This window comes from Chiloscyllium plagiosum, chromosome 23 (assembly GCF_004010195.1).
Source record: "Chiloscyllium plagiosum isolate BGI_BamShark_2017 chromosome 23, ASM401019v2, whole genome shotgun sequence".
Lineage (NCBI taxonomy): Eukaryota > Metazoa > Chordata > Chondrichthyes > Orectolobiformes > Hemiscylliidae > Chiloscyllium > Chiloscyllium plagiosum.
In genome coordinates, this window is record NC_057732.1 from 16,733,694 (window position 1) to 16,750,599 (window position 16,906).

Here is a 16,906-nt window from a genome sequence, read left to right on the forward strand (position 1 = left end):
GACCTCTCCGCCCCCATCCCCACTCTGGCCTATCACCCTCACCTTAACCTCCTTCCACCTATTGCATTCCCAATGCCCCTCCCCCAAGTCCCTCCTCCCTACCTTTTATCTTAGCCTGCTTGGCACACCCTCCTCATTCCTGAAGAAGGGCTTATGCCCAAAATGTCGATTCTCCTGCTCCTTTGATGCTGCGCTTTTCCAGCAACACATTTTTCAGCTCTGATCTCCAGCATCTGCAGTCCTCACTTTCTCCTAGTACCAATCCCTTTCCATTGCAGGTAAAAGCCTGGTCAGCAGGAGTGAAGCACTCATGGTGTTATTGTATGTGGCACAGGTCTGGCCCATTCCCTGAAGCTGCGCCATTGCAGTCAGCTGTTTCATCTTCCACTTCATTTAGAGGTCAAGAATGGACCATGTCCAAAGGGACAAGATTTACAAAACTCTGGATAAGTGGGCAAAGGTGGTACCCAATGTCAGCCTCATCCTGATGGCCACCATCGTGTGCGACAGCATCAAGCTGTGTGTAGACACTCAGAATGCAAACACCAAATGTCCCTATGTTCTGAGGTTCCACCTGTCCTCGGTGTTGTGAAGGATGAGACTGGTCTTGTTGTCATTAAACACTCCAAGTAGTTGGACTATTCCATATCACCTGTACCTCTTGGAAAAATTTGTGAAGGAAAACACCTTTGGCAATGTAATATTCCTTGAGACCTTGTGGGAAAAGGAGAGGGTGGATCTTGTTGGGTGCTTCCCTGTCAAAGTCATTTGGCAGAATGCCTCATCACCAGAACTTTCCAACATGCCATCTTTTGGCTGGTGGCAAGAAGGGCACTACCCATCAGACCCTTCATGTACACCCAAACTCTCTCTGCCACCACATGCTGTCCTCGAGATGGGTCCGGGAGTAGAGTCTGTCACACATCACCTTCTGGAATGTACCTTTGCGAAAAAGGTCTGGAGAGAGATGTAGTGGTTTTTGTTGATGTTTATCCTGTTGAACTCTGTGACATAGGACTTTGTGGTCTTTGGTCTGTTCCCTGGGATAACATCAACTGCACCTTAAGGACCATTAAAGATACTGTTTGGTCTGCCCAAAACTTGTTAGTCTTCCAGTGTTAAGAATTTACTTCAACAGAGGGCTGCAGACTGGAAATTCCCAAGTCCAGGATTTTGTGCTGAGGGACGGACTAAAGTTTGGGGCGGCTGCCTCCAAGGTGCAGTGGGAAAAGACCATCGTCTAAAGGCTTTCTGACAAAGTATAACAGGGGTCAGTTTATTTTTCAAACCATCTCATTGCGTCAAAACACATGTACATAGTTTCCTGCATGAGTAGAAAATGCTTTTGTTTTGGACCTGCAGGGATACTCTGAGGAAAATCAAATTTCAATGTGTCTTTTTCTCTCCACAAAGACTATAGAGAACTGTTTTAGGACCCTTTTTATGTACTTATAGATGATTTTTTTAAAAAATGAATAAAGTATATTTTTGCAATAAAGAAAAACCAGTGAAAATACTAAAAAAGGAAAAGCCTAAACTTCTGTAAGTTACTTTGAAAACAAGAACAAGGCATGTTAAGTGATCAATCTCCTGGAACTACAATAAACAAGTAAGACAGTTGAGCAGTGATACTACTGAGGAAACGTTCTGGCAGATGGGAAGCAACTCGACTGAAAACAATAAATGGGATCATATTTGTGTGTTGTATTGGAATTGCTTACACCAGCTATGTTTCGCCCATATAGTTCTGGAAAGACCTTAGGCCAGTTATTACAAATAATAATGTCCAAATGGTCAACAAGTGTTCAACTCAATAGCTTTTAAACTGGAGATGTTTACACCATATACACAATTGTCACTTTGAAGGCAAACTAGGTTGACTTATACCAAAAGCAATGCTTTTTCAATTTGGATCTTGTCACAGTTTGGTCAAAATAACAATTTCTCAGAAAAACATACAATACTACATCCAACTTATATATATGTATTACAATCCTAAATGGCAAACACTTGCTCAGGAACTCTAGTGGAAGGTTCTTTAAAACCATCAAAAACTTGTCAGCCTCCAATCTGGTTAAATATACACTCAGTTAATCATTGTACAAGTTGTTGTTTACAGATCATGGCAGGCCACAAATGTTACACATATTTCATAAGATCTTTTCCTTCCCATTAAGAAAGCATGCATCAGTCCATTACATTTTCATGTACCATAAGGCTCAAATATAGAGACATACAGCCATTCTCCGTAGCCGCGAGGGTTCCATTCCTGAGATCACCTGTAAATAATGAAATTTGCAAGTGCAAAGCTAATTTAAAGCTAAGTTAAAATCATCGATACATGGGGTTTGCCTATGGATGGTGAATTTTGGTGTTACTTATTCTTTGGCATGGCTAGACAAATTCATGATTCATGATTTTGCAGATACAGTGGATTTACTATATGATCATTGAACTGCCAATACAATTTTGGGAAGATGCTGTGTGATGTAGACTGGGTGAATTATTTATATATTTTTAATATCATTTATTTTTAGTTTAGGTTTTTGAATTTGGAATTAGTGACATATGGCTTTCTTTTCTGTTTGCCTGAAGAGTGAAATAATTAACCTGTAGCTATTTCTGTAACCATTATGATTTATTTGAAATCATATTGAGAGAATAGTTTTCAGAGCCAATATATAACTTTAGCAGACTTTACTAATGAGTAAGGTAAACAATTACACATAAAGGGTTCTGTTTAAAAGATCCAGCATTTATCTTACGTTTAAGGGAAACATCAAAGCTTCAGGCAGAGGTGTTTTTGTTTCAGTTTTCATTTTTGGAACATTGCTGCAGAAGCCATGGATGAGACAGATATATAAAACACTGCTCCTGAGAAGGGGAGAAGATAGTCAAAACTTGATTACCTCAAACAAAAACAGAAATTCCTCGAAAAACTCAGCAGGTCTGACAGCATCTGTGGAGAGAAAGCAGGTCCAGTGACCCTTCTTCAGAACTTAAAGTTAGGAGTTTAGTGATAGTCCAGGCCAGAAGAGTTTCCATAAAATGTTGAAGAAACTGAGAATGTTTAGACTCGTGTATGAGTGCTCTGGGAAAAGGAAATCAGATTTATCAGAGTGTCAGTTGGAGACACAATGAATGTAAGCTTATCAAGGTGTTAAAAAAATAGGCTTTTCTCTGGTGTGAGTACTGCCAAACGGTTTTTTTGGAATCTTTAAAGGAAACTTTTGGAATTAATGGGATTCTACGTCTACACGTATTTTTAAATCTTTAAAGATTTTATGCATAATATACATAAATGGTTGAGTCAATTCTATCTTATCTACACTTATTTTACCAAATATACAATAAATTAAAAAGGTAGAAAGTAACAAACAATTTCAGGTTTTTCTGAAGAAGAGTGGTATCAGACTCAAAACATTAACTTTGTATCTTTCTGTCTACACAGGTACTTCCAGACCAGACTAGGATCTTCAGCATCCTCTGTTTTTATTTCAGATTTTCAGCATTTTGCTTTTATTAAAGGTTTTTTTTCTGGCTGGCTAGGCAATCTATCCCTGATATGAGATATAGGATGCATAGAATCCCTGCAGTGTGGAAACAGGCCCTTCAGCCCAACAAGTCCACACCAACTCTCTGAAGAGTAACCCAACCAGACCCATTCCCCTACCCTATTATCCTATATGTACCCCTGACTAATGTACCTAACCTACATATCCTTGAACACTATGAGCAATGAGGCATGGCCAATTCACCTAACCTGCACATCTTTGGACTGTGGAAGGAAACTGGAGCACCCTGAGGAAACCCACGCAGACACGGGGAAAAGGAGCAAACTCCACACAGACAAGCAAGGCAGTGGTCCTAACACCAACACTTACAGAATAGTGTTGCTTATCATCTTTTAATTTGAAAAGTAACCATGTACCATAACTTACTGTTTTCTGTCCTTGAGCAAATCTTTAATCTAAGGTGTCACCGATCCTCCCAAATCTCAAATTTGGTGATTTCCCTTTTATGCAGTACTTTGTCAAACACTTTCTTAAAATCCATACGATAATATCCATGCTGTTTTGAATTAACTCAACTCTCTTCAATTCTCTAAAAATTCCTATTAATGTTTCTTCTGATTATTAATTTTGCAAACTTTATCAACCACTGATATTAGCCTGACTAGCCTGTAGTTATGAGGAATGTCTTTACGTCTGCTCTGGAACAACAGTGTCACATTTGCCATATGAATGTCCAATTTTGACTTGCTGGACCCACTCTTAATCTATCCCATTTAGCACAGTGGTAGTGCCACACAATACAATGGAGGGTAAACTCAGCATAAAGATAGACCTCATCACTAATATTAGGTTTATAAAATCATGAGGGGCATGAATAGGATAAATAGACAAGGTCTTTTCCCGGAGGTGGGGGAGTCCAGAACCATAGGGCACAGGCTTAGGGTGAGAGGGGAAAGATTTAAAAGGGACCTAAGAGGCAACTTTTTCACATAGAGCTGCCAGAAGAAGTGGTAGAGAGTGGTAAAAATATAATATTTAAAAGGCATCTGGATGGGTATAAGAATAGGAATGGTTCAGAGAGATATTGGTCAAATGCTAGCAAATGGAACTAGATTAGGTTAGGATATCTGATTGGCAATGGATAAGTTGGACTGAAGGGTCTGTTTCCGTGCTGTACATCTCTATGACTCTACTATATAGTTGGTCACCGATACTCATATCATCCTCAGTAACTGTGTGTGTGACAGACAGATCAATTTGATCCGTTAGGTATGACTTTCCCTGATGACCTAAACCAGTCCACCATTAATTTCCAGAACTTTAAACATTTGATTGTTCACCATCAGTCAAAGCTGATTCTCTCATGAAAATATTTCAACTGAGCTGTGAAGCACTTTGTAAATGTCCCCTTGGCTCCTTCACAAACATGTATCTTCCATGGTAACATCAAAGCACATCTTTAGTTCAGAATTTTCAACTGACATGTGTTATCACTGTTCTCAATGGTTAGGGCCGTCCTATAATAGCATAATACAATATCTTCAATTATGCATCTCTTTACAATTTGTCAACACAACTAAATGTTCCCATTACTCAATGTCCTGGTAACTTTCTCCACTTGCCTATCATTGAGTGAATCAGTAAGTGCTAATTTCATAAATAATGTTCATTTAAGTCACTCAAACATAAACATGTGTCACCAAATAGGTTCAACCTGATGTCCTGTCACAAAACATAAAGTATAAATTGCACCAGGTGACAATATCTAAGGTGGCAATTTACTGAGAACATAAATGGTGCACATTTGAAATGTATGTGCATGGGCCAAGATTAATGGAATGAATAATGATATTGGGAGCTATTAAATTTCCAGATCATCTTCAAAGTTTTCATTACCTTCATCCAAACCATTGTATCTACAAGATGGAAATGTTTTCCTTTCTTGTCACCCATGAGGTCTTCCTCGTTTGTGCTGTGTTGCTGTGATGGGTTAGCATGACAGAAATGCAATAGGTAGGAATGGGTGTGCATCACCCTGAGAGGCACACGAGCAAGTAAATTCTCTACTAGATAAGCACATTCAAAATCTGCAACCAGTGATTGTAAAGGTTAGCAAACAACAATCTGTAGCTTGCTATCCAATCTCACTAACTACCACAGCTAGAGCAGAATAGCTGCTCAGTAGTTAATGGCCTAATTTTCACAGAAGATTAGTTCTTTTGTAGCAGTTGTACTTCCTGGGGCCAGTAAAATTTTAAATGACTGCATGCTAATTTCCCTGAAACAGATTGAGTGCATTAAGTGAAGAGTAGCATGTGAGATATTCTCCCCAAATAGCATCAGACAACTGCTGTTATGCATATGTTTGTAGAACCTTGTTACAGTAGAGAATAGAATTTTAAGAGGCTTAATGCAAACATGGCTTATGAAAAGACTTGACAATCCATGCTGTAATTAAAAGAGTTAGAGAGCTTTCGAAACGTGATGATACTTGACTCTTTTTCTCCAAGTACAAGCAGCAGGTGATCGATGTAATGATTCTTATGCTGCTCATGACAAAACGGTGACTGTAAGATTTACACTCGAAGCTCATGCTCCACTTGTCTGTCGTCATCAGGATAGAGAATAGCACTTACTTTACTACTAATGCCACTGCCTTCCAAGTGGCTCTTGCAATATTCTTTTGTGGTTTTCCTCAATGAGACCAACAGTACTTCTCTCTTTATAATTCATCCATCAGTTTACCTCAAACGTTGTGATTGTTTTAAATGGAATTTAAATTGAATCTGCTTCAGAAGGCCATAGGTTAGATTTTTACTAAATTAAAGAAATTCTTAATGAGAATATTTCATCATATGGGGATCTGTGTATTTGATCATCTCTAACAAAATAATAACAATAATGTCTGCACCCGAAAAGAACAAGACTATTGGTCATGCAAGAATCTAACACCATCTTAGTTCATCTCTCCTGCTGCAAGAAGAGCTCTCCACTATAAATTTGCTGTGATTGTAATGAAATCAGTCAGGTGATCCTCAAAGAATATGAGTTTCCCAACTGGTGCTGTTAATCTGGTCCAGTCAGGGAGCCCTAGCTAATAGATATAAACAGGAGTGTCAGAGGTTCTGTTCACACTGAGAGCTGGATCTGAGGGAGCTTGATCAGTGTCTAGGACTCTCCATGTGTAAATAAACGGTGACTTGGTGACGGGATACTGGCCTCTGTGAAGTTATTTCACTCTGGGTCACAGCATCTACAAGTTTACTGTTATTTACTTCAGGAACTTCACTTTGAATCATTTGAGTGCCTAGAGTAGGTGTGTTTATTCTTTCTGATTTATTCATGAAATGTGATCATCAATGGCTGGGCCAGTGTTTGAGGCCTAACTCCAGTTGTCCCTAAAGAGATGATGGTGAATTGCTGTAGTCCTTGGGCTATGGGGACATCCACAGTGCTATTAGAAAGGAGTTCTAAGAATAGAACTCTGACAGTAAAGAAACAGTAATATAGTACTAAATTTGGATAGTGTATGCCTTCAAGGGCATAATTCTGCATATATCTTTAATTAAGTCATAGAGGTCAACAGCATGGAAACAGGCCCTTTGCCCATGTCATCCAGTATTCACAATTAAACTAGTCCCATTTGCTTGTGATTGGTCCATATTCCTCCATACCAATCCCATCTGTGTACCTATCTAAATTGCACTTGCTTCCATCACGACCTCTGGCAGCCCATTCCAAACACTCACCACCCTCTGTATTGCCCCTCTAGACCCTTTTGTATCTCTCTCCTCTTGCCTTAAGCCTATACCCTGTAGTTTTAGACTCCCCTACTGTGCTTTTGGCTATCTACATTATCTATGCCTCTCATGATTTTATAGACCTATAAGGCCACCCTCTCAGTCTGGAAAAAAAGTCCCAGTCTATCTAGCCTCTCCTTATAACTCAAACCCTCCATCTAGGTAGCATCCTAGTAAATCTTTTCTGTAGTCTTTCCAGTTTAATAATATATTTTCTATAGTAGGGTGACCAGAAGTGCACACAGTAATCCACATGTGGCCTCATCAACATCTTGTACAGCAGCAACAAGATGTCCATCCAGACTGCTATACTCAATGATCCGGCCGATAATAGTAAGCATGGTGAAAGCCTTCTTCACCACCTTATCTACCTGTGACTCCACTTTCAGGGAGTTATGCACCTGTACCCCTAGAACTCTTTGTTCTCTAACACAGTAATACTTGACACTTAACAAATAACTGAGTTAAAAAAAAAGCACCCTTCACTTTCACCTTGTCCACTGCTCCTCATGAAACTATTTTGGTGCAGAAAAATCCACAGTGCTCTGATAGGCATAGCTTATAGTCAACAGCACATTGCACTGGCATTACAGGAAAACAAAATAGTCCAAATATGAAATATTTCACTATCCCTGATACTGCATAACATTTAAGTATATTCACACCATTCATGTATTAAGCAATCTTTATCATGTGTGAAAAAGATTAAACAGCTATTTTATCAACAGGTGCACATATAAAATTGAAAAGGAAAAGCAGTGGAAATGTTCAATAGGTCAGGAGAAAGAGAAACAGTTAACATCCAACAAAATAGGCCAACTACCCAAAACATTAAGTCTGTTTCTCTTCCCACCAAAGCTGCCTTTCCTACTAAGTATTTGCAGTATTTTCTGTTTGTGTTGCAGATCTTCAGCAGCTGCAATATTTTGCTTTTGTACACTGAATCATGCCAGGTTGTGGCGATAAAGTGCTTTTCACTGTATCTTCAAGGTAAATATGATGATAAATAATTCATTCATTCATTCATTTAATTAAAAATTACAATTGAAATTTTTCTTTCAGAAGCACAAATATATCCTTCAAGCTAACTTCACCTGACAATTTTACCATCCCAGTTAACTGTCATTCTTAACTGAGGTAGTAAATGAGTCTCAATCTACCCTTTCTCCAATGCCTCTCAGCAGGACTATGACACAGATTGTGGTCTCATATTCTAAGTATGCTTTGGCAAGCTGCCTGCAAAGTTTAAAGTCAAACACCTTCAAAGTTAAATTCTTCTTGGAAACAGAAAGGTTCCTTTCGAAATAGTTTATGAATCTATATTTATCTGACTGTCAACATAAATTATGGGGACATGGTAAAACACATCTGGTCAGAGTCACAGGTGTACATTGCAAGTTGAATTTGTATCAGGAAATTTACTTGAATTAACCTTTAGAGGTCAGGAAGAATTTTCCAAAACCTTCCCTGTAGTTGGCTGCCTTTCTGAGGAATTAGGAAATAATTGGTTATAGTCCATGACAAAGCAACTAATACAGTGGCCTGGATATGTTATTCTCAGCAATGACAAAATAGCTTTTGTCTTTCCCCTCACGTACAACAGCCCACAGTTTTCGTAAGTTTATCAGCAGAAATTTCAACTAGTACAATATCTATTTCAGTCTCGCGCCCTCTGCACTGGATTTGTGGCATTTGTGAATAGTAACAGTGAGGCACTTCAACTAGACTGAGGTGCCCTCACTGAGATATACAGGGTCCAAACCAGGAAGACAAAAAAGGAATCATAAATTACATTTAAATCATCAATGTGAAGTAATGATTAGAAAATAGCAGCTGGGAATACAGAAGAGGGATATAAACAAAATATAAAAAGCATTTTTTCAAGTTGAAATAAAAACATCTAAGTTTCTGAACGAGGGAACAAGTGTCCTCAATTGGAAAATTAATTTTCTGGGCCAGAGATGATGTTCTTCTGCAATTATCACTTATTAAACCATCAAAAACCAACTTACTCCTAAAAAGGCTTGCTTTAATATTTTTATCTATATTCATGGGGAATTAATGGATGAATATTGTTAGGCTACAACACACAGTGATTTCAGTGTCATATCTAGCATCCGGGATTGTATCAGTGCAGCCTGTGGTGAAGTAGGGTATCATTGACAGCAAATTGTAAATTACCGCATCTAAGTGCTCATGTACAGACCGCAAACATTGCTGTCAGTTAGTAACAGACCCGTAACAACAGCGACACAATTAGCTTCTCCATCATTATTACAGCAAAATCCAGGCCATTGTCTATGAAAGGAACAGATTTGATGGATTGAATAGTATTTATGTATTTCACAAGTTCAATGTTGGCAAGATTTGATTTCACAGAAGCAGAGAATCATAGATGTGCAGGCTATTCAGCCTAGCATGCTTGCTCTAGCAGTCTGAACATTTCCACTTAGTGCCATCGCCCTGTGTTTTCACATAACCCTGCATATTGGATGACTATTTAAGTAGAAACAATGCCTCAACTGAACCTGACACCACAATACTTCCACACTTCCATCCCCTAACTACTCACTGAGTGAGAAAGAATGTTCTCATCTCGTGTTTGCTTCTCTTGAATAATAATTTTAACATTTCTGGTTCTTTACGGGTGGGAAAAACATGTTCTCCATATTCACTCTTCCAGAATCCCCGTGATTTTTAAAACTTCTAACCGATCTCTTCTTGGCCTTCTTTTTTCCAAGGAAACAGTCCCAAAATCTTCACCAATCTTTCTTTATAACTGAAGTTAATCTCCCCTGGAATCAATCTTATGAACGTCTTCTGCACTCTCTTCAATGCATTTACATCTTTCCTATAAGGTAGCACCCAAATCTGTATACAATATTCCAGTTGAGGTATAATAGATATCACATACAAGCTCATAATAGCCTCCCTGCTTTTGCACTCTATGCCATTAGCTATGAAGCCTGAACACAGTATACTTTACTAAGAGCACTTTCTACCTGACCTGTGATCTTCAGCAACTGATATAAACATACACCCAAGTCTTTTTTGCTCCTGCATATCTTTTTAAAATAGTACCCTCTATTTTATAGTTTCTATTGACGATCTTTGTACCAAAATGTATCAGTGCCTCCTTTTGCTACAGTACCTTAATCAAAAGAGACACCCTCATCTTCTTCTTTCTTTTCTGTTTTTCCAAACACCTTGTAATTAGGAGGTTTTTTTAACATACAGATCTGTCTTTCCTTAAGCCAGGTGTCCATTATTGCACTTTGTTCTACGTGGTGTTACTTTCTAATATTATATCCTGGTTCCTCCATCCCTACTGAGTTAGGTTAAACCCTCCCAAATAACCCAAACAAAATGTCTCACACAGAACACGGTCTCAATGTGTTCAGATGCAATCCATCCTGCAACAGTTGTCCAGCCGTTTGCTTTCATCTGTCTTATCTTCCTATTTTGATACTCACTTGTACATGGCACTGGGAGTAGTCCAGAGATTGCCACTTTAAAGGTCTTGTTTGCTTAATTTTTATAGTTATCATGATCAGTGTCTTCAATTGCTACCCTACACAGACACCAGTAGACTCATCAAACTGTTTATCTATCCCAGTAAAGGTAATGGTTGGAAATTTTACGTCCTGACAATAGAAATTTATGAACACAGCTAAAGGGAAATGTCCATTAGTAATCCAAGTTACAGACAAACCAAAAGCAATGCAAGAATGATAGTTTACTGTTAATGGGCAGCTTTGATTATCTTTTCTAGATTGGAATAGTAGCAGTGGATAAAGAGAAGGTGAAATACGTGGCTTTATGTACAATAAGAATTGACTGGAATGTGCAGGGAAGCTTGAGAATTAAGTGGGGAAAAATTTGGGCATCAGTGATGAGAATCATTTAAAATAATTACTGAAAATGGAGCTTGATATAATGAGGTATGAAAATACTTCAGTGGAGCAGGTGAGTTGAAAATTGATCTGGGTAAAGCAGACTAAAAAATTGAGAGCAGGACAGTAATTGAACAATATAAGGGCTTCACAGAGAAGATGATTTTGGCATGGGTACACATTTCTATGAGGGAAGATATGTAAGAATATCCAAAGATAGAGCTCTCTGGCTAATCATGAAGAAAGATTTTAAAATAGAGCAGATAAATGAGGTGTATGACAACTGTAAGGGTCATAACAAAATAGTGAACCATGCTGAATGCTGAAAGTACAGAGGAGATTTAAAAGAGTAATTAAAAAGAGACAAAAGGACAGCAAGGATTTATTAGCAGCTAAATGGGATTCCAAAAGTCTTTTATAAACAAAAGCATCGTGAAATAGGCTATGAAAAGAAAATTGCAGCCAATTAAGAACAAAAAATAAATAGTCTTCTGGAGGCAAAACAAATTAGAACAGAATAGAATAGAATAGAATTAGCTTTATTGTCACGTGCTCACATGAGGACAGTGAAAAGTTTACAAGTCGCCATTTACAGTAAACGAACAGCTATAGCAGTATCAAATAAAATGAAAAAGAAATATAGAGTAGAGTCTTAAATGACTGATGATCTTCTCAGTAGAACAGTTCACCTTGTCCAGATGCTAAGCATCCCAGGTTTGTGCAGGATGCAAGGATAGAAACTGCCAAGATTCTGATCACAAATTTCCAATCCTTTTGTTCATGGGGGTAGTTCCAGATGACTGGAGAAACACAAATATTACACCTCAGTTCAGCAAAGGGAAGAAGATCTGAACACAGCAACACCAGGTGAAGAGAAAACATTTAGAGATAATGGGGAGAATCCTCCATGCTCATGCTAGGTGAGGAAAGATTTGGAATACCCGAACACTCAGTAAGCTCGTTGTCAGGACCATGTACTGAAAGCCTCCCACCTCCACACAAGTCAGTTCACGCTATGTAGGCCAATAGATGACCTCCTGCACCACTGTCCACTTCCAGTTACGACCATAAATGACCATAAAGAAAACTACAAAGGGCAGGATAGTGGCAGTAAGAAAGCATTAGGAGCTAGTGTTGGCAAACAGTTCGTGGCAATAAGTGGATGCTCAAAGAACAAAAGATGATAGCAGAATGATGCTGTGAAAAGTATTTATCTTAACCGTGACCCATTGATTTGTGAGAGTTCACAGTACAAGTTACAAATACAAATAAAACCTATGCTAGAAACCTATAAAGCCGTACAGTGAGAATTTCAACTCTCTTTTAAATAAAGAGGAGTTTACAGGAAGTCCAGAACAGTTTCAATTTTAAAAATTAAAAGTTTAAAAGTGGTGAAGGACAACTCCAGCCTGAGAAAATGGTTTTGGAACAACATGCAGAAAAAAAAACAGAAAGAGTTTTCTATACCAAATACCTGTGTCCAGATGTAGCTGATCCCATCCACTGGACAGTACATGTGTTAATGTTGACTACTCTAATAGACAGAGCCAAAGAACTTCACAACTAACAGATCAGATCTAAGATCTGCAATCCAGCCACATCCAATGGTGAATGATAATTAACAACCTTTCTTTATAGAAACCCTACAGTGTGGAAACAGGCCCTATGGCCCAACAAGTCCAAACCGACCCTCTGAAGAGTAACCCACCTAGACCCATTCCCCTAACATTTACCCCTGTCTAATGCACATAACCCTAGGCATCCCTGAACATTACGGGCAATTTAGCATGGCCAATCCACTTAACCAGCACATCTTCGTATTATGGGAGGAAACCCATGCAGGCATGCGGAGAATGTTCAAACTCCACACAGACAGTCACCGAGGGTTGAATCAAATCCAGGTCCCTGGCACTGTGAGGCAGAGGTGCTAACCACTGAGCCACCCTTATTGGAGGAGGAGGTTCCACAAATATCCTCAATGGTGGGCAAGCCCAGCACATTAGTGCAAAATAAAGGCTAAAGCATTCGCAAAAATCTTCAGCCAGAAGTGATAAGTAGATAATTCATCTAGGTCTCCTCCAGAGGTCCCTGCATACAGATGCCAGTCTTTAACCAACTTGATTCACTCCCTGGACACTGAGAAACAGCTGGAGGTATTGAATATTGCAAAGGTTGTGAGCCCAGATAACATTCTGGCAATAGTACTGAAGAAGTGTCCCCCAGAACTCACTGCACCATGAGTCAAGCTGTTCTACTGCAGTCAAAGCACCAGTAATGTGAACAATTGCCCAGGTATGCCCTGTACACTAAAAGTAGAACTAATACAAACCAGCCAATTACTGTCACATCAATCTACTCTCAGTGATCAGTAGTGATGGGAGTTGTCATCAACAATCAAGCCGCACTTGTTACAAATAACTCCTGCTCTCTCATGCTCACTTTAGATTCCACCAGGTTTACTCAGTTCCTGACCACATTACAGCCTTGATTTGAACATAGGAAAAAGAGTTAAATTCCAGGTGTGAGATGAGAGTGACTACCCTTGACATTTTCTTCATCATCACAGAATGAGGGCATCATTGACTTGGCCAGCATTTATTGCCCAACCCTAACAGCTCAGAGAGCAATTAAAAAGTCAACTACATTGCTGTAGATCTGGAGTCATATGTAGGCCTAACCCAGGTAAGGATGGCAGTTTCCATCCCTAAAGAACAGTAGTGAACCAGATGGGTTTTTCTGACAATTGACAATGGATTCATGGTCATCATTAGATTCTTATTTCCAGATTTTTATTAAATTCAAATTTCAGCATCTACCATGGTAGGATTCAAACCCATGTCTCCAAAACATTACCTAGGTCTCTGCATAACCAATTCATTATAACACCACTAGGCCATCATCTCCTCTAGCTGTGTTTGACCATGTGTGGCACTGAGGAGCTTAAGTAGAAATGGAATCAATGGGCATTGGGGAAAATCCTCCTCTGGTTGAACTCACACCTTACACAGAGGAAGGTGGTTATGGTTGTTGGAGGTCAGTGCCAGGACATCACTGCAGAAGTTCCTCAGGGTAACGTCCTAGGCCTGACAATCTTCAGCTACTTCATCAATGACCTTCCCCATATTTTAAATAAATAACATAGAGTAATAGAATCATAGAGATGTACAGCACAGAAACAGATCCTTCAGCCCAACTCATCCATGCTGATCAGATATCCAAAATTAATCTAGTCACATTTGCCAGCACTTGACCCATATCCCTCTAACCCCTTCCTATGTAGAAAACCATCCAGATGCCTTTTAAATGTTGTAATTGTACCAGTCTCCACCACTTCCTCTGGCAGTTCATTCCATACAAGCACCACATGAAAAAGTTGTCACTTTCAAATCTTTCTCTTCTCACCTTAATCCTACATCCTCTAGCTGTGGATTGCCCCACCCCAGAAAAATAACTTGTCCATTTATCCTATCTATGTCCCTCAGGATTTTATAAAGCTCCAAAAGGTCATCCCTCAGCCTCCGACGCTCCAGGGAAAACAGCCCCAGCCTATTCAGCCTTGCCCAATAAATCAAATCCTCCAACCCTGACAACATCCTTGTAAATCTTTGCTGAACCCTTTCAAGTCTCGCTACATCTTTCCTATAGCAGGGAAACTAGCACCATAACCAATGTCCTCTACAGATGCAACACGACCTCCCAACTCTTATATTTAAGGCACTGGCCAATAAAGGCAAGCATACTCAATGCCTTCTTCACTATCCTATTTACCTGTGACTCCATTTTCAAGGAACTATGAAGCTGCACTCCAAGGTCTCTTTGTTCAACAACACTCACTAGGACTTTACCATTAAGTGTATAAGTCCTGCCCTTATTTGCCTTTCCAAAATGTAGCACCTCACATATATCTAAATTAAACTCCATTTGTCACTCCTTCACTCATTGATCCATCTGATCAATATCCCCATCGTACTTTCTTCGATGTTCACATTCAAATCATTTACATAAATGGCCAAAAGCAATGGACCCAGCACTGATCCATGTGGCGCACTGCTGGTCACAGGTCTCCAGTCTGAAAAGCAACTCTCCACCACAAACCTCTGCCTTCTACCTTTGAATAGTTAGTTCTCCTTATATTCCATGAGGTCTAACCTTGCTAACCAGTCTACCATGAAGAGCCTTGTCGAACACCTTACTGAAGTCCATCCAGATCACATTCACTGCTCTGCCCTCATTAACCCTCTTCATTACTTCTTCAAAAATTTCAATTAGGTTAGTGAGACTTGAGTTCCCCACACCCAAAATACATGTGAATCCTGTCCCTCAGGATTCCCTCCAATAATTTGCCCACCCTGTCAGGCTCATCAGTCTCTAGTTCCCTGGCTATTCCTTACCATCTTTCTTAAATAATGGCACCACGTTAGCCAACCTCCAGTACCTCACATGTAGCTATCGATGATATAAATATCTCAGCAAGGGGCCCAGCAATCATTTCCTTAGCTTCCCACAGAATTCTAGAGTACAGCTGATCAGGTCCCAGGGATTTATCCACCTTTAGGCATTTTAAGCTGTCCAACTCCTCCTCCTCTTGAAATATGAACATTTTTCAAGATGTTGCTATTTATTTCCCTACATTCTATATCTTTCATGTCCTATTCTACAGTAAACATTGATGAAAAATACTTGTTTGGTATTTCCTGCATCTCCTGAAGTTCCACAAATCGACTGCCTTACTGATCTTTAAGGGGCCCTATTCTCTCCCTAGTTACCCTTTTGTCCTTAATGTATTTGTAGAATCCCTTTGGATTCTCCTTAATCCTATTTGCAAAAGCTACCTCATGTCCCTTTTTTGTCCTCCTGATTTCCCTGTTAAGTATATTCCTGGTGCCTTTATATACTTCTACGGTTCACTTGATCACTGCTGTCAATACCTGACATATGCGTCCTTCCTTTTCTTGACCAATCCCTCAATTTCTTTGGTCATTCAGCATTCCCTACACCTACCAAACTTGCCCTTCACTCTAACAGGAATATATTGCCTCTGGACTCTCGTTATATAATTTTTAAAGGCTTCCCATTTTCCACCTGTTCCTTTACCTGTGAACATCAGGTGAACATCACTTATCAGATCGAGTGGATCGCTTGGACAGACAGATAGAAGCGATGAGGAATTTGCAACAGCAACAGTATGTGATGGATGGCAGTTATAGGAAGGGGGGAAAGTCTCAGATACAGTCACATAGATGGGTTAACTCCAGGAATGGTGAGAGAGGTCAGCACCTAGGGCAGGAGTCTTTTGTGGATATACCAATTGAAACAGATATGCTGTTTTGGAAAATGCAGGGGGTGATGAATTCTCAGTGGAACATAGCACGAACAGCCAAGTTTCTGGTATTGAGACTGGCTCTAATGCAAAGAGGGGTACGTCGGCTTCCAAGAGATCAATTGTGTTCGGGGATTCTGTAGTCAGAGATACAGACAGACCTTTTTGTGGCCAGCAGAGAAAAAGCAGAATGGTGTGTTGTTTCCCTGGTGCCAGGATCACGGATGTCTCAGAGAGAGTGCAGAATGTTCTCATGGGGGAGAGGGGCCAGCAGGAGGTCATTGTCCACATTGGAATCAACGACATTGGAAGGGAAAAGGTTGAGACTCTGAAGGGAGATTACAGAGAGTTAGGCCGAAATTTAAAAAGGAGGTCATC

General features: G+C 39.6%; 1 protein-coding gene across 3 annotated transcripts in view; it reads right to left on the reverse strand.

The window, feature by feature from the left end:
* The window catches only part of LOC122561654 (copine-8), a 356,185-nt gene that overhangs the window by 308,979 nt on the left and 30,300 nt on the right, over positions 1–16,906 (reverse strand). The window lies entirely within an intron of this gene.